The sequence below is a fragment of the Ambystoma mexicanum genome, chromosome 7p, assembly GCF_040938575.1.
Source record: "Ambystoma mexicanum isolate Mex_15411 chromosome 7p, UKY_AmexF1_1, whole genome shotgun sequence".
Lineage (NCBI taxonomy): Eukaryota > Metazoa > Chordata > Amphibia > Caudata > Ambystomatidae > Ambystoma > Ambystoma mexicanum.
The window spans coordinates 143,052,741-143,072,123 of NC_090939.1; positions in this window are offsets into that span (position 1 = coordinate 143,052,741).

Consider the following 19,383-nt stretch of genomic DNA (forward strand, 5'->3'; position numbering starts at 1 on the left):
AGATGGTTGCTGATTGACTTGGACCACTGTGAAATACCTTGCATATTTTTTTTTTTTTACCTGCAGCCGACATTTTTTTATTGATTGTTTTTGCAAGATGCCATACGTCAAATTGGTGATTTATATTTTTGTACTCTTCTCTCATTGTCTTGGCAATTGAAACGTGTCTGTCCGTGGCTATCAGGTCGATCACCATTCCCCGCGATTGTAGTTCTTGCAATGATGCTACAAAGCCAACTTTCTCCATGGCCACTGAGGATGTACTTTGTGACACCTGCACGACCACCGAACTCACAATTTTCTTACTTTCCATGTCCTGAAAGTGGTAGGTGCAGTACTTGGCTGAAAATCCTGGGCTGTCGCACTGTCCATCACCGGCTAGCCTGAACCGTTTGCCCGCGAATGTACTATCAATGGACATTTTTTCCATTCTCCAAGCTTCGCTAATGGCTGGAAATAGATAATCGATTTGGTATTTGTAGAACTGAGTTTTCGCAATGAAATGGATTCCCACAAACTGAAAGAAATACTCTAACTTTTTAAAACTTGAACCACTAAAAAGTGCAGCCGCTGCACAAAGTAGATTGCCTGCTGGCAGTTGCCCCAGCATGGGTTGTGCAGACCATGAGAAAGGATGATATTTTGTACAGGTGGCATGTATTTTAAGGTTAGTGCCTCGAATTGCACGAGTCACATTAATCAATGGCTCCCCACATACTTCCCCACCAACCGAATGCCCACATTTCATCCTAATAATAATATCAATCAAACAACTATCGAATACAATGAATTTGGCCTCTTTCCTTATACTGTCACTCTGCATCCCAGCTGGTTCAGCCTGTAACGTTGAGGACATGTCACTCACATGAAAGGTAGAATCTCTGATATTGTCTTCCGCTATGTTCAGTGATATTGATGGTGTTTCATTGTCGTCCACTTCATTCTCTTCCATTGCAACATCTGTTCCTTCTCCGGCGATGGGTGAATAAAACAATTTCTTCAACTTTCTCGCGGTCTTAGTTTTTGCGGGTGTGGATTCTGTGAATTGATCTTCGACTGCATCCGAACTACCAGGAGGACATTCACTATCAATGGCTGGTGGTGGTATAGCTCCGTTGTCAATCACTTCATATTCTTCCCATTGGCACGATGCATCTCCAGTCTCAAGTCCCTGCCAAAAGGTTTGACAAGCAACATCTCTCGTTCGCTTCACTGTCTGTGTAGATCTAGTTCGTACACCCACTCGCAACTAGAGGACAGATTGGAAAAGGGATGTTCAGTTTAAACACAACTTACAGTATTGAACTATTAACAGTGAAAAACAACATAATATAGTGACCAGGACACTAACCTTCTTTTGCTTTCTTTTCTTTGAAACTTTCTTGCCTCGAACTTCAACATCAGGACGCTGTTTCTCCGACTCGTGTGTGCATGTCTCCACTTCCTCTTGCGCTGCAACGACTATATTTTCATGATAAGCACATCCATCACGCACTGACGCTCCATCGACTCCCTGAAACATAGAACTTTCATTAGTATGTATAATAATATTGAAAACACAAAATGTACTTGTGGACCAATACCCACGTACATCTCAATAGCAAAACACGAATGAACGCATTGTGTAGAACATTCAAACGACAATTATTAACGCATTGTTGATCTAGTTAGATGGAACTGTCAAGATCCATACCTCGGGCTCCGCATAGACTTCCATTGTTGATATTATTGAAGATGACGCTTCAGCAACTCCCTGAAACACAGTAATTGCATTAGTATGGTTTTCTATTTTGTTAAAAAGAACATAAACTTTGTGCAGGCGTCAACGGCTCCTCTAAATAGACCTGCACAAATGATCAGTTGTCTAAAATAAGTAATGGATATCTAAATATGATTCGATTTGCTCGATCGTTGGAAGTGTCACCACCCAGAGATCTGCATCAACTACTAGGGGTGATGTTCTTGTAGAACATTGCGCCGACCCGTAACTGCATGCTCCCCCTTCTTCTTGGACTAATGCTCCATCGACTCCCTGAAACATAGGACTTTCATTAGTAATGAACACAATATTGAAAAAAGAAGACACATAGGAGGGCGACGACAGAAGGACATATCAATGGGTAAAAACGAAAGAAACATTGTGTGTAACAATCACGCTACAGGAATGCAAGATCTGATGATCTCCATCGATGGAACTGTCCGGAAAAACGTACCTCGAGCATCTGAGTGACATCAACGGTTGTTGTCAATGCGTTGGACTCCTCAGCATCTCCCTGAAAGACAGTACTTGCATTATTTTGGATAACAATAATTATAACTGAAAACAAAGACTAGAGGACGAGTACTAGGGTGTACCATTAGGTAAAATAATTACACGATAAATTAAAACTATTGATTTACATGCCTAAAACAAGTCAGTGGCAGAATAGCTAAGTAAGATTACCCGATTACCCGATAGGCGCTTGAAGTGGCTGATGACTGCAATAACGACACGGATGGAGAATCTTCCGCCTTCATATTGAGTGGATACATAAAAGGGGAAATTATTGTTAGCTAATGCTACACACTACCGCAAGGCCGAGAGCTAAATCCGTAAACTTGACTCACCAGTGGAGGGATGTGGACGAATAGAGTGGGAATAGCGGTTGAGAGCAATTTTCGCTTCGCTCGCGGTGTGTTCTTCTTTATTAGCAATGATGTGGAGTACATGTCTGAGCTAAAGTGCCTGCTGCAGATGCGGTATCGATCACCCCTCTTGTCCGCAAAGACTTCTAGGACTCTACTTTCAAGCTCAGACGGTGGATATCCGCAATATCGGACCCATTCTCTTATCTGATCTACTGTCTTAGGGAAAACATGCATTATAGTACCTTCAGATTTTTTATGGGTCTTCGAAGGGCAACCGCCATTGGAACAGGCAGGCATTGTGGAAAGTTCTGAAAAGTAAAGATCAACAATTCTCTATGAATACCAATGTGTTAAAAAATTAAATGACACATAAAAGGTTCAATGCAAGGTTCGTTTTGGTTCTTGGAACTATACACGTTATTCACATGCGGATAAGTATTTGAATAACTTTAAAAAAATAGAAAAATAATTTGACTAAACTCAGAACATGTGACTAGTTCCTTGCATGTACTATCTTGAACGAAAAGAAAACATGGATGCAATTTGATGACTACTAGCAAATAGATATAAATTAAAAAATTGGACGCAAAATGATTATGGTACATGGCCTTACCTTGACGAACAAAGTTAGATGCAGTGATCAGAGTAGTTTCTTGTCGTAGAACAGGGAGCAGTTCACAGGTTGCAAACTGACGAGTTTGCTCGAAGTGGTCACGGAAGTTCACAGAGACGAAGAGCAGATAACCAGCACCTTCACGGGTTGACTAGCAAAGCGCAAAGAAGTTCTCATTAGAAATATGAAGTGGGTTATAAAGAATTCGAAACAGGGGTGTGTTTGTGAATGAATGACGTGAATATGTCGTGGCATTATGCGGTTTGCAGGGGGGCGTCCATTGTGAGGGGGGATGCTTGGCCGGAGACACGGGGTCTGGAGGTAGACATGGGAACAACAACCCATGCTCTATAGACCACTTTGAAGTGTACATGGTCTTTGGCACCTCTTGGCCTTTATCGCTCCCTGACAGCTCCACTTGCCAGCGCAAGTACCCCGGTGCGAACTGCCTTTGATAGGGCGGGGGGGTGGATTGGGGCGGTGGTCGTGCAGACAAGACACAGGAAGACTCGAGAATGGAGACACACTTATGTGGATTGCAGGGGGGCATCCAGCGTGAGGGGGGATGCTTGGCAGGAGACACGGGGTCTGGAGGTAGACATGGGAACAACAACCCATGCTCTATAGACCACTTTGAAGTGTACATGGTCTTTGGCACCTCTTGGCCTTTATCGCTCCCTGACAGCTCCACTTGCCAGCGCAAGTACCCTGGTGCGAACTGCCTTTGATAGGGCGGGGGGTGGATTGGGGCGGTGGTCGTGCAGACAAGACTCGTTTGCCGCAGGGCCTCACCAAGGAGAGGCCATCTAACTGCATGTAAGAGGCAGGCTGCAGGATCTAGTACATGGAAGGCAGGGGGGTGAGTTTATAAATACCTCACCCTCACAGGAGAATATATGGGTGCAGTTCACCCTGGAGACCCTGGATGCCTAGGCAGTTAGTCAGCAGCAGGCTGGCCTGTGGTGGCAAGGCGGCACGGGCCAGAGGTGTTCATCTCTGTACCCGGTGCCCAAAAGGATGATTTATTATGATCAACCATATTGATTATTTACCTATAACCATGTTTTGTATCAATAAAATCCAACGGCCTTTTATTGCCAACGCTTGAACAAAGTGGTGTGGTAAGTATTTTTGGGGGAGGAGGCAAGGCCGGGAGGCTTGATGCCAACCCGCAAAATAACATATGTATGTCTGCTGCATATGGGTTCAACGGTTATGTGGATTGAAGGTGGGCGGCCAGCGTGAGGGAGGATGCTGGCCGGAGACATGTGGTGTGACAAGACAAGGCACAGGAAGACTATTCAATGGAGACACACTAGATTCATTTAAAAAATCAAAACAACCATTGTTAAAATATATGTTGGGTTTTATTTTAGATCTTAATTTCAATTGAACATAAATAATAAACATTACACATTGTAAAGTTCCGGTTGCAGTACATCCAGGGAAAATCCGCGGTATCTGTCGCTGGGGAAATGTTGTCTAATGGCAAGTACCGCACAGGCAGGTATTACTCTCCGAACGCGGTGTCCGAGCCTACCGTGAAGCCACCAAGTGAAGCAACGATAGGCCACCAGCCTGTGCCACCAGCCTGTACCACCTGTGAAAAAGAAAGATGCAAACTGTATTAAAATGACAAAACTTTCTTATCAATGTCGATTCAGGTAAAAAATGTCATTCTGCTTTGAAAAAAATTCTATCTAGAAAATACACAATATGGAACCAATTTACATGCGTTCGAATGATATGTAGATGTAATTTTATATGTGGGAGACGACCATGAAATAGTAGTGGCATCACTGACATCACAACCAGAGTATACTTACTCGTTACTCGGATTACGCGGACGAACAGTGCCGCGAAGTTCGTGCATAAGCACCATCATCATCCTCAACACGGTCCGTGAGAGGCAGGCTTCCCTGAACTCTGGCAGCTCGGTGATGCATTGCGGACTTGGCTCGCCTTCCGAAATGTAGGCCAAGCACCCGGAATTTTCACGGCAGCAGCAGTTCTCCTCCTCAGTTGGCATTAGCTCGCACCAATTGCACGTGCACCAGGTGGAGACGCCGTCCATGCGACAAGGTCCAGGTTCTTCATCCGTTGACTGGTCCTCCCAACTGCCGTCCGAATCCCCATCGTTTTCGCGTGCTTGCCTTTCCAGTAGTTCCTCCTCGGTGTACTCGGGCTCGTACATATACGGCATTATTGTAGCCATTGTGTGGTAAAGAAAGTAAAATAATTTACAGAGATGGTACAGGTGTTCACAAGGCCTAGAAGCGGCGAAGGTAGCTGACCAGAGCACAGAAATGAGTCACAGAATACTCAAAGTAACACAGAGAGAGTAATGGAATCGAAAATCTGCTGCTGTGTGTTGTGAAACGGTGTGTTTATACTTATTGAGGAAAGAGGCGTCCTGCCATTTCCATGGCGACACTTCATTAGCTGAGGCGTAGCGATTGTTGACACGAAACATGCTTTGGCGTTGGGAAATGGGCGGTACGCGTCTGCTGATGTCAGGCTCAGGGGCGGGGGATTTGATTTAGTGCCGCAAACGCAGGTGAGCCAGGTCGATGGGGGGAAATGATAGGATTATCACAAAATGGCGGCTGATTTCGAGTGCGTTAATGGACGAAAAGTCGGGTAAGGTCCATAGGAAAGTTTTCTACGATCTACCGATTTATGCTTAAAAACACATGGCCGAACCATAGGAACAATAAAAAAAAGTCCCGGAACTATCCTTTAAATCTGTTTCATTTTTTAAAAAAAAATGAATTCTTTAATTCATAACAAGTGTGTCGCAGTCACAGTGTGTAAACCCCAGAATTTCCTTTTTACAAATACCATTGATAGATGCCGAAATGTGGATACCTAAATATTTGAATCCTAGGGGACACCACTTAATACCTAGAGTACTAGTGTGAAACGGGGTACAATGTATGTTGAGTGGGAGAATCTCATATTTATCAGTGTTAAATTTGTTACCTGATGCATCTGAAAATCTGGATATAATATTGAGTAAATGTTGGGCACCCAGCTAAGGATCTTTCAAGAATAAGAGTACATCATCGGCATACGCCGCTATTTTGATATTTAATTTTTTGTCTTATGGCTTCGAGAAAGGGTTCTAACGCTAAAATAAACCGAATAAGAAATAATGGCCAGCCCTGACGTGTTCCTCTAGTTAAAGCAAAGATGGAGGATGATTGATCCTTTACAGAAATTGCAGTTTTGGGGTTGGAGTACAGGACCTTAATCATAGATAGAAAAGGGGAATCAAAACCATTCCACTTGACCGCCTGGATCATAAAGTCCCATTCAACTCTGTCAAAAGCTTTTTCAGCATCGAGACCGATCGCCGCAAAGGGGTCACTTGATTTATTGATAATGTCAATGATGTCTAAAAATAGTCTAATATTAGATGAGGCCACTCTACCTTTAACATAACCTACTTGGTCTTGCTTAAGGAGATTGGGTAGGAAAGGGAGGATTCTATTGCCGAGAATTTTAGCGTAAATCTTACAGTCAGTAATAATAAGGGCGATTGGACGGTAGTTTTGGGGGAGTTCGGGATCTTTATCCGGTTTAGGGAATACTATTAGCATAGCTTCTGAGAAAGAACCTTGGGCCATATTATTTAAAATAAAATGAGAGAAAAGTTTGCTAAGTTTAGGGACTAAAGTATTGGAGAAATGGGCAGTAAAATCAATAGGGAAGCCATCCAGTCCTGGGGCTTTACCTTTTTTATGATTTTTGATAGCTAAATGTATTTCAGGGAGAGTAATTGGGGCATTGACAGAAGAGAGGTCGATTTGAGGATAGGAGTCTCGAGGTATGTTATATAGGAAATCATTAACAGCGGGATTATTAGGAGGGGCTTCGGAAGTATATAATTTGGAGTAGAATTCCTTTAAAACATGCACTATTTCTTTATCCGACAATTTTCTATTCACCGAATGATATTTAATAACAACAATTTTGGATTTCTCCTTCTTAAATCTAAGTTAAAAAGCCAAAGTTTTACTGGTTTTATTGGAAAATTGGTATATTTTGGCTTTATATTTGAGCAGATTGAATCATGAATATTGTGTAATGATTTAATTGCATTGAAATTTTAGTTTTAAAATGTCCCTAAGGAGTACGTAAGAATTAGTGTAAGCAAATTGATTTTCTAGAGGTTTAAGCCGTTTGAGAATAGATTCAGATTCAGCTTTAAGGTTTTTCTTCCTATTCGCTACATAAGAAATAATATGACCTCTGAGGACCGCTTTATGGCAGTCCCAATTATTGGGGATAGAAGTATCCTGATCTTTATTTTCAGAGAAAAAGATATTGTGAATTGTGTAGTGTAAAGGAAGCATCATTTAATAGGCTAGTGTTAAATCTCCATCTGCAAGAGCTGTTGGAGGTTATTGGGGTAGCAATTTTAATGTGTACTGGGGCATGGTCAGAGATTGGGATGTATTCTATCTGGGCATCAAGTAGAAGGCTAACCATAGAGTTAGGGATACAAATATAATCTAGCAGTGAAAAAGAGTTGTGGGGTGTAGAATAAAAGGTACATTCTGAGTCAGTAGGATGTAGGATACACCAAGCGTCACTGAGGCCAGTTTCAGATATAAAGTTAATAAATTGTGTATGTGGTAGTATACTGCACATTGGATTTCCTGTCCAGAAAGGGATCTATAACTTGATCTCCACATACAATCAAATTTAGAGGGTTGTTGAGTAGTATATGATTTTTGAGTTGCTTCCAAAAGGTGGGGTCTGCAGAACTAGGTCCATATACATTAAGAATTGTATAGTTTGTAGATTCTACAGATATATTAAGAGTCACCCCTCTTTCTAACTGATGAGCTTCCGCAGATATAACTTTACATTTAAGGGTTTGTTGATGAGTGTAATTACACAATTCTTTATCCCGTTGGCAGCACTAGAAAAAAACCTGACCTACCCAATGTTGCTTGAGTTTTGCTGCTTCATCAGTGGAGAGATGTGATTCTTGTATACAAGCCACAGAGGGCCTTAATCTATTGAGGTGTGAAAGTACTTTTTGTCTCTTAATGGGATTATGTAATCCTTTAACATTCCAGGATACGATATTCAGTGGCATCAATCAAAAACAGAAGGATAAATGTATATTGACCTAGGCAGTATTTTGAAAAAACAATAACTTTAGAACATAAAATCTTATTAACGAGTAGAAAAGTATATGAACCCAGCAAGCTATTAGCAAGCAGAGAAATACATGTACCCATCAAAACAAAGGACAACATGAATGGAAAGAAACATGAGGAAGGGGAAAAGACAAACGATAAAGGCAAGAAAATCGGTAAAAACGAGTTGTATTAAAAAAAAGTCAAGATAACAGTGGCTAACAGGAACCAGCCTCACCAATCCATGTCCAAAAAGTGAATGTGATAGGGGTGAGGAGAACTGAAAAAAGAAAAAGGAAGCGGTCAGCCAATCATTCTCCGCTCCGACGAAGAATGATACATTTCAGCATAAGAACGTACAAGGTTGTAATGTTCCTTCAAGTGATAAGGTTGGAAGTATCCATATCAATTCTTTTATGAGATTGAATATATTGTCTCAGCTCCATTGTGTTTTGAAATGTAGAAGTCTGCCCATTTAAGGTAACCTTCAGAATAGCAAGGTGGATGATGCCATAGCTGGCATTTAATTGCCTAAGAGCCGATCGGAAAAAGAGAAGGTCCCCTCTTCTTGCAGCAGTTATCTTGGAAACGTCTTGTGTAATAAAAATGTTGTTTCGTTGCCATGCCAGTGTAAGTCTAGAAACTACCCTAACAAAGTATAGAAGGTATATTATGTTGGCCAAAAACCAATCGCATCATATGCCCTACATCGCCAATAGGGAATCGTCAGCATAACCATAGGGTGTCCATTTTGTGCTGTAACATCCCGCCATTTGCTTTCTCTTCCTTTCTGTTCAACGCTTTGCAAAATTTATTTTATTTTCAAAAGCTCATGCACGAAGCGAGGCCACAGTCCACATGTTGAGAGACCGGCCCAGACAGAAATGCCAAACAGTACAGAAATACATTGTTTTCCTCCCTCACAAGTCCTTGAAGGCGAGCAGAGAGGCATTTAATCGGCGGCCCAGGTGCCGGCTGGTCTCGCTGAAACTGTAGAAAAAGACCGTTAAACATGAATTATACTTTCCTAGCGGCCCCCTTCGGGGCTCTCCTTAGATCAGGCTGACCCCTAGTTCACTAATAGAAACCAGTAGATAACACGCTTTGGAATGTGTCTCTCCTACGAACACAGTATCCTTGCTGAACAAGTGCCTTATGTTCATCATAACAAAGAACTATGTCTGCTTACTGCAAATTGCAACTGTTGCTAAAACGAGTAATATAGATTGGGTAAGAAACGTGTCATAATGTGTCATATTTGTCATAATTGTCAATCACCGAACCCTAGCTCAAGAAGATACATTATGGGCAGTTTTGATGTGTCACAAAGAGATTGTATGATTGTCTTTTTATATATATGATACTGTTGTAGAATGTTCGCTTTCTTGCGTCTCACGAGGTCTGGGTGCCAAACATTGCGAGACGTTAGACCCAGTCGGCCGACTGAGAATATATTTGCTTTGCAATAAACCCTAGTACTTGGAAACTGAACCTCGTGTCTGTCGTATCACTAGTATATGGTGATTATGCCTTGTTTCCATATGCGAAGGGTCTTCAGGGCCTAGCAAAAAATGGCGCCCGAACAGGGACCCTCTCCATTTTGCTCCATCGTGTACGTTGAATTTGAAGAAGGCGAAAACGAATCGAGGACGAGGCCATCGAGCCGGGATCGAAAGGTGTTGGGGGCGCCCCTGTGAAAGTGATGAGAGATTCCTTTGCAGATCTGTACACAGCCGATTCCTGATCGACGAGCAGCGGCCAGAGAACATCGAGGCGAGGGTCCTGAAACGAGGCAGATTGAGTCAGATACGCAGTCACAACGATTCTTGGTTGCATCTGTATACGGAAGAATTGCGTCTTGAGTAACAAACTGATTGATCAGGTGAGTCATGCCCCGATTCTCAACAGCCCTGATAGTGGTTGAGTGTTGCTCTTGTAAAATCAAACACCCAGGATAAGGTACGAATAAGATCAATATGCCTGGGAAATTGTCTTCCTGTCTAGTGGGATTTTTCCACTGCTGTAGACAATCTTTGGAAACTGGCCAGGTTGCGCCACCCATAGGGTCGCCAGCGTTTGAAATGTATGTAAAATATGGGATAAGGGCAATAATGTTTAATGAAATTTGGCATAGGCAGGCCAGACATGTAGTAGATTTGCAGTGGCCGAAAGGTGGTACTTTTGAAATGGCACGTATAGAACACTTAAGGCCTCATTACACAGTAGGCGGTGGACCAAGGTGCTATTAGCACCTTGGTCCATGCCGGTAAAATACCGGCACCGCCTTGGAGGAAAGTGGAATTACTGCCCTATTCCAAGGTTGGCGGGGCGGTAATTCCCCCTTCCCCCATTGCCCTTCCCCATTCCCATTTTTGCCTCATAGGGCATAATGGGAATGGGGAAGGTGCTAATTACAGTACCGCAAATTGCGGTACCGTAATTAGCACCCTGGTCCCTTTGCTGGTTGGTTTTTAACGCCTGCTAAAAAGCAGGCGTTAAAGTACCAACCCGCAAAGGGACCTCGTAGTAAGGCGGTAAGGGTTAACGGTACCATTACCGGTGACCGTTAACCCTTACCGCCTTCTGTGTAATGAGGCCCTTAGAGTCAGTACTGCTGCACAAGAAAGCACGCCCCGCGTCATTTGACGTCATAAGAGACTGGAGGAAGGAAGCCAATCTCTGTTTAAAAAGTAGGGAGAAACATGCACGCAGACACAAATCAAAAACAGAAAAAGCGCTAGAACTATAAGAGTTCAGAATGACTGAGGATATCAGAAGAGGGGATAGGAGTATCCAATTAGGCATACAAAAAATATATCCACAACAAGAGTTGCATGCATCAGATGAACTGATAAAATCTTGAACGAACAGAGAAATGAGCGTCCTCAAAGTAATGTTGACACTATTGCACCAATGCACATTGGTCCACCTCAGTTGCCACCCCCCCATTCCTGTTCTTCTAACTGCACCATCTCCCCCTGTGCACATGACACCATTTCCCCCACCACCGACAGAGCATGAATTAGTAGCTTCTGCAGGTGGCAGTTCTACGGTGGCGGGGCCTGCACATAGAGGGGGCACTAGAGTAACTCGTAGTACAGTTAGCAGGGAGAGAAGAGAAGAACTGAAAGAATGGGCAGAAACATACATTGAAGGCAATGACGAGGGATCCGCGCTGAGTGCTGTGTATGACTATAAGAAGCTCGGTGAACAACAGGTATTGTTAGAATGCATGGGGGAGTATCTTATAAATAGATGGAAGAAATTGACTGGTATGTTAGCACCGCAGAAATTGCGGGATCTAAATGCTGACTATTTCAATAGATTTGAAGAAGTATTTACAGATTTAAGTGGCCAAGATGTAAGCACTGAACCCGGGAAGAGATTATTTGTTGACAAATATGTGAGAGGGTTGCTACCGAAAATTCAAAATGTAATAATGACGTCTGAAAGTGCGTGGCAAGCCAAATCACGGAGTGAAGTATTACACATGGCACAATACTATGAGAATAGAGTAAATACAGAGAAGGAGAAAGAAATGAGGGAAAGAGTTAATCTAAAAACGAGAGTATTAATGCAGCAGGTTGCGAATAATAACAGGGGCAGAGGAAATGCACAAACAAGAGGGAATTTTTCCAACATGCACGGAGGTCCAATTGGACTGAATCAATGTGCATATTGTAGAGAAGAAGGTCATTGGCGAGCACAGTGCCCACATTTGGAGAATAGAAATGGAAATGCCCCAAGAAAGCAGAATAGAGGTCACCTGGGAACACAAGGACAAAATAGAAACTCAAGGATGCCACAAAATCAGAATAACCAGGGAAATAACAACCCGAATCAGAACCAAAACCAACAACAGCAGAATAGTGGAGGAGAAGGAAACGTTTTTGATACTCAGTCCAATTCATACTGCTCTGGAGACTACCAGTGTCTATTCCCGTTGACCAGAAAGGGCCCTACATAGAGATGAAAGTCGGGAATAGAGAGCATACTTTTCTAGTGGACACAGGTGCGCGAAAGTGCTCAATAGACCATCACTTGGTTCCAGAAATACCACTGTCAGGGTAAAAGAATGTTTCAGTAGGGTTCACAGGTACACCAGTAATTAGCCCTGTGTCACAGTCTGTACCTATAACATTAGGCCCATTCACAGAGTCTTGCCCATTTCTTTTGTCACAAAATTGTGGTGAAAATGTATTGGGTTTAAATTTGTTGAAAAAATTGAGTGTGGTTATTCATTGTTCCCCTGATGGTGTGTATTTGACAATAGTACCACAAAAGATGCCAGTGTCACAATTTTTGTCTCAACCATTACCAACTGAATTAAGTAGTGTACCAATTTGTATATGGACAATGAATTATAATGATGTTGGCTGTTTGAAAATAGAGCCAGTAAAAATATATTAAAGGAAGGAATTACATTGCCACGCATTCCACAGTATAACATTTTGGTAGAAGGTGAAAAGGCATTAAAATGCATTGTTTCTGATTTGATTAAACGGAACGTAATTGAAGAAATTACTGGTAGCACTTGCAATAGTCCAATTCTTCCAGTTTACAAGAAAGGAGGGAATGAAATACCATATCGTTTCATAATTGATTTTCACGGATTGAATAAAGTAGTTGATCCCCAATTCCCATTGGTCCCTGATGTCACTACCATTTTAACTATGATTCCAGCGTCCGCATCGCATTTTAGTGTTGTAGATTTGAAGAACGCATTCTACAGTATTCCGGTACATCCAGACAGCAGATATTTATTTGCTTTTACATTAAGAGGATGTTCTTTCACATTCACACGAATTCAACAAGGTTACACTGAGAGCCCGAGTATTTATAGAAGAGCATTAAAAGAACAACTAGACATGCTAGAATTATCAACGGGTTGTGTATTATTGCAATACATGACGACCTGACACAGAAGACATTTGTAAAGAAAGTACAGCTAAGTTGTTGACACATTTGGCAGCACATGGACATAAAGCTTCATTAAAAAAAAATCCTGTATTTTCGAAAGGAGGTGGCCTATTAAGGCTACCTACTTTCGAAAGAGGGAAGAAGACTGACACCAGAAAGAATAGAAAGCATCTCTGGCATGCCTATTCCAAAGACACAGAAGGAAGTCAGAGCTATAATAGGCATGGCTTCATATTGTAGGCAGTGGATTGCTAACTTTGCCATGATTGTGAAACCGATGGTGGCATTGACAAAGAAGGATGTTGCTTTGCCTTTGCCATGGAGCGTGGAATGTCAGAATGCATTTGATCTGCTCAAAGTTGCATTATGCTCGGCTCCAGTTTTGGGCACACCAAATTATGAAAAGGATTTCAAATTATTTGTGCATGAGAGTAATGGTTGTGCTTTGGCTGTTTTGACTCAGGAACAAGGAGGGAGAAATAGACCACCCTGGATCCTGTTGCATGCGATTTGTAGCGCTGTGTGCGAGCTGTTGCTGGGGCTGCTGCATCAGTAAAACAAACCAAGGGAATGGTTTTGGGTCACGCCTTAACCTTAATGGTGCCTCACACAGTAGACGTTCTTCTAAATAGAACGCAGATGCAACATCTTACATCAGCCAGACTGACGAGATATGAAATTGTCCTATTTGCACCGCATATTCAAATTTTGAGATGTTGCGCTTTGAATCCTGCAGAGTTAATGCCCCCTCCCAATGAAAGAACGGGTGATAGGGAATCACCACCCATGATTGCATAATGGTTACTGAACAAGAAACAAAAGGAGGAATTGATTTAACAGACACCCCACAGAAAGAGCCAGATGGAGAACTGTTTTGTGACAGTTCCTGTTTCAAATTACCTTATGGTACATCAACTGCTGCATATGCTATCACAACACTAAAGAGTATTGTAGAGAGCAAAAGGATCCCATATAATTCAGCACAGGCTGCAAAGATAATAGCGTTGACCAGAGCATGTGAAATTTCTGAAAACTTGAATGTAAACATATATACTGACAGTCAGTACGCATTTGGGGTGGTACACAATTGTGGTCGACTCTGGGCTGAGAGGGGTTTTCTAACATCACATGGAACCAAGATTCAACATGGTCCTTTGATAGCAAGATTGTTATCTGCACTTGCGCGTCCTAAGCGATTAGAAATAATGAAATGCGAAGCCCATAAGAAAGTAATATGTAACGTTGGAAAAGGAAACGCATTTGAAGACAAAATTGCTAAACAAACTGCCACTGATCTACACACAAAGACGTTTATTGAGAGGTCAGAAGAAGAACCCTGTATGATAGAAAATAGGATTGCCACAGTAAAGGAGATGCAAACAGAAACAACTGCAGATGAAATAAAAGCTTGGGCTGAGGGTTCAGCAGAATTAGACATAGAGGGTTGCTGGGTAGACAAAAAGAGTAAAAAATGGATGCTGCCTAACTCCTATGTAACAGCGATGGTCATTATGGCCCACAGTCCCACACACATATGTGCTAGGAAAATGATTCAGCATTTAGACACAGTATGGCAAAATCCACACATTAGAAAAACTGCTGAAAGGCTGGTTCAGAACTGTATGACATTGTGATGCTGGAAATGCATCGGAGGGACAGGGCCTCCGTATCCTTGTCCTTTACTGCTTTTTATCGTGTGTTCTGTCGTGTTTTCCACGCAGGAGTTCATGTGGGACTCCTGGCGGTGCAGTTCTCTCTCTTTTGGTTTGGTGAACAGACCTATGGGTAACCCTTATGGCACCCATCGGTAGGGGTGCAAACCTGCGCCCCTAGTGTATGTTTTTGGGTACCTTTGTGTGACCCACAGAGCAGGGTACGGCTGGTGGCAGCTCCGTGCTGAAATGACTGGTGCCCTGAGCGTCCTCCATTTTGGGACGCCCAGGCCCTGCCATTGGAATCGGTAGATTCCGGATGGAGACAAAATGGCCCCCATGGCCTCTTGCCTTCCATCACCTGTTACCTTGATCTTCCCGAAGTCCTGGGAAGCCCTGCAATCTGTCCCTTCCCCCTGACTGGCTGTTGGGTGGAAGTTCCACATATGGTAGTGTGGGGAAGTGCCGACCAGACTGGCTGGAGCCTTCTCAACGACCGTATGTTGTGGGTACGCCTGTGGGACCTGGGTGAAAGGAGTGTGTGACAAATATACACTCTATGTTGTGGCTGTCTTGTATCTGGTGGTTGACACAATGGTTGAGACAGCCCTGCCCGAAACCGGTATGAATGCAGCTTGGAGTGTAGAATGGCTCGGTACTTGTCCCAATACACATAACTTCTTGTGAGTGTCTGGAGAGAAGTGACTGGCCTGAATGCCCCGTGTGCTTGATTGGCTGCCTGCCTGCATGAATGACCGTAGTCGTGATTGGATGCTTGAATGTGACCCAGCGGAATGAATGGGAGATCAACAGTATATCTGGAGACCTCTCAGTGCTAGGAATCGTGTTCAGAAGCTGAAGTCCACTACGACGAGTAACTGGAGTAACTGAAGCTTGATCTTGAAACCCTGCTGGACGAGATGAATTGCTGTTGCTCTCCTTCACAATCTGAAAGCTGCTGTGCTTCAAGAACTGACCCAGAGAGGACCTGGTAAGGCGCCCTCTTCCCGAGCTACGAGGGACCATCGTGCACAGCAGATCTTTGCCTAAACTACCTGGTAGACAGAACTTCGACAGGCTTCCGACCCGATACGGGGATTGCTGCGGAACTCCAAGGAGAAGCGCCCGGACTGTTGTCCGCCACTGCCGACGACCGCTGTCGCCGACTCGAGCCGCCGTGCTCCCGTTGCCTAAGAACTTCATTGATCCAAAGACGCGCTCATCCGCATCATCGCTGCTGTATCCTGCTGGAGAAGGCCTGACCGTCGACGCGCCGAGGAGCATCCACCGGTGGGTTTCCCGCCACCCAAAGACCACAGAGACGTCAATGACTCGACGCCCTTGCTGGGCCACAGTTCTTCAAATCTTTGCGGTCCAGAACTATCGACACCGAGGTGCCCCTCACGCCTCTTCCTGGCAGGACGTTTACGCTTCCCCGTCAACGAGCACCGCTAGGAATGATGCGGCCACTTCACCGTCGTAGCTCAACCTGTTCTCCGTCGGACGTTCGACGACCCATGACTCCTGCCTGAAAGAGAGGACACTCAAGAAGGGCCGTCGATTCCCCGACGCAGAACACTACAACGCCAAGGTACTTTGGGGGTTGCAAAACTATTGGAAAGTCTAGTGTGAACAATATATGGACTGGGCTTGTATCTTTCTTCTACAGGTTGCCCAGGTGGGGGGATCTCCACACAGATCTGTGTCTAGGTATCTGTCATGACCTACAGAACGTGCACCTTTTGGACTTCCTGGTCCTTGTCTCAATGGGGCTTGCCCTCCCTGGTACATCCAGCGTGAAACACCTTCCTCACTCTACACGTTGGACGTAGCGTGTTCTATTAATAGACCACGCCCCCCGCGGCTCTGCGTGTCTCAATGCTATTGCGAAGTAGCGACCAGACGTATGCTCCGTAGCTCGCGGTATTGCTTCCCTGATTCTGTCCCTACTAACTCCATTCCTAGTCCCTCTCCTTTCTTTCTTACTTCCTGGACTCGTGGGCTGAGTAGTGCACTTTCTTAATTTCCCGGATTCCTGGATCGTTGCATCCCGGAACTTGAACGCACGCTGGAGTCGGAAGAGACTCATGCAGCCTTATTCAAGACCCGATCCGTCCGCAAAAAGGCATCGACCAAGAAATCCAGCAAAAATCGGACTCAGGTGAGAAGGGGGGAACTTCTTGACAGTTTGAGACGCCACCCGACCGAACTCAATATGGACATGGAAGCGGCCGTTCAGGACCTGATGCGTGGCATGCAAGAACTAACAACCGAGGCACAGAATCTAAAGGCGGAAAACGCCGCTCTCAAACAATTAGTTCTATCCCGTGATTCTGTCACAAAAGAAAGTGTGTTGCTGGGTGGCATAGTTGACAAATACGATGGGTCGGCAAAAACCCTTCATGGATTCCTGGATTCATGTTTGGTCCACTTTACTTTTAAGCCCTACTACTTTTGGACTCCCAGGGCTAAGGTGGGTTTCATAATTTCTAACCTTTCAGGAAATGCCTTAACCTGGGCTACGCCCCTCGTTAATTCCGGCGATGCTCTCCTAGATGACTATGATGGGTTCATACAGGCCCTTAAAACCATGTTTCACTACCCAGAGCAGGTCTATAGTGCCCAGGAACGCCTGTTACACTTTCAGCAGGGATCCCAGGATATGCTCACCTTTGTAACCCGATTCAAGCAATTAGCCAAGGAAGCTGATTGGTCTCCTGAGGTGAGTCTTACCCTTTTCAGGAGAGGACTGAATGAGGAGATTAAGGATGAGTTGGCCGGAGTGGCTTGCCCAAACTCATTCCAGGCACTAATGGATCTTGCCATGCAAATAGACTTTCGTATCCAAGAAAGGAAGGCAGAGAAGAAGAAATCCAGAGGAAATCCTCCGAAAGTGTCCTTTGAGAGCACCACCAAGATGGACACAAACCCAGGCTCAGTCACTGAACCAGAACCCATGCAGATAGGAGCCTTCCGTGGGCCTATATCCCCGCAAGAAAGGATGAGAAGGATTCATACGGGGTTGTGCATGTATTGTGCCTCAGATAAACACTTGGTTAGGGAATGTCCTCTAGTCCCTCCTCAGCGTTCGGGAAACGCCAGCTCTCGATACTAGATGGAGCAGAGCTTCGGGAGAGAGATGTTTGCTCCACATCAATTCCATCCTTGAACTCTCCTGGACAAAACAATTTGGTGATACTGCAGGCCTACCTATCACCCTCCAAGAATAAGACCTATTCCATTTTGGCCTTGGTAGACTGCGGAGCTATGGGAATATTCATTGATCAAGATTGGGTTGTTAGTCATCACATTCCATACAAGACACAAAGCACTATGCAGCCGGTGGAAGCAATCGACGGAAGACCCCTCACTTCAGGGCCCATAAGCCCGCAGACTAAAGAGATCCAGCTTTCTATAAACCATCACCAAGAGTGGATTAGATTCAACAACATTAAGTCAGCTCATTACCCCATGGTATTGGGTATGCCCTGGTTACAGAAGCACAATCCGTATATCAATTGGACAGCAGGATCACTATTCCTAGGCTCAGCGTTTTGTATGTCTCACTGTCTATTCCTGGATCCCTCCTTGACAACCCCTAAAGAACCACCAAGAGACCAGCAAACACCACTCATGGTTTCCAATATTATACAAGTCCCTGAGGCCTATCAGGGATATGCTGATGTATTTTCAACTGCCATAGTCCAGGCCTTACCCCCTCACAGACATAAAGACTGCGCCATAGATACAGATCCCTCAGCAGTGATTCCCTTTGGCAGAATGTTCATCCTTTTCGAACCTGAGAAAAAAGGCCCTCCGAGAATACCTGGATACCAACCTTGAAAATGGCACCATAAGACCTTCAAAATCTCCAGCGGGTGCTTTGTTGTTCTTTGTTCCCAAGAAGGACACCAAGGAACTCAGACCTTGCCTCGACTATTGTGGCTTAAATCATTGCAACCTCAAAGACCGGTACCCATTGCCCTTGATCTCGGATATCCTGGAAGCTGTGAGAGGCGCCGTAATAGTCACGAAGTTGGATCTCCGGGGTGGCTACCATTTGATCCGTGTCCGGGAAGGAGACAAATGGAAAACAGCCTTTAGAACACCCTTTGGTCGCTATGAATACCTAGTCATGCCCTTGGGACTAGCTAATGCCCCCGCAGTTTTTCAACGTTTCATGGATAGGGTGTTCTCTGACATGTTATTCCTCTTCGTCATTGTCTATCTGGACGACATATTGATCTTTTCCAAGGACCTTCTAAAGCATGAAGAACATGTAAAGGCAGTATTACAACGACTCCGTGAACACAAACTTTTAGCCAAACCCGAAAAATGCTTGTTTCACGTTACTTCTGTTCACTACCTAGGATTCATCCTTAGCCCAGAAGGAATTGGTATGGACCTTTCAAAGGTA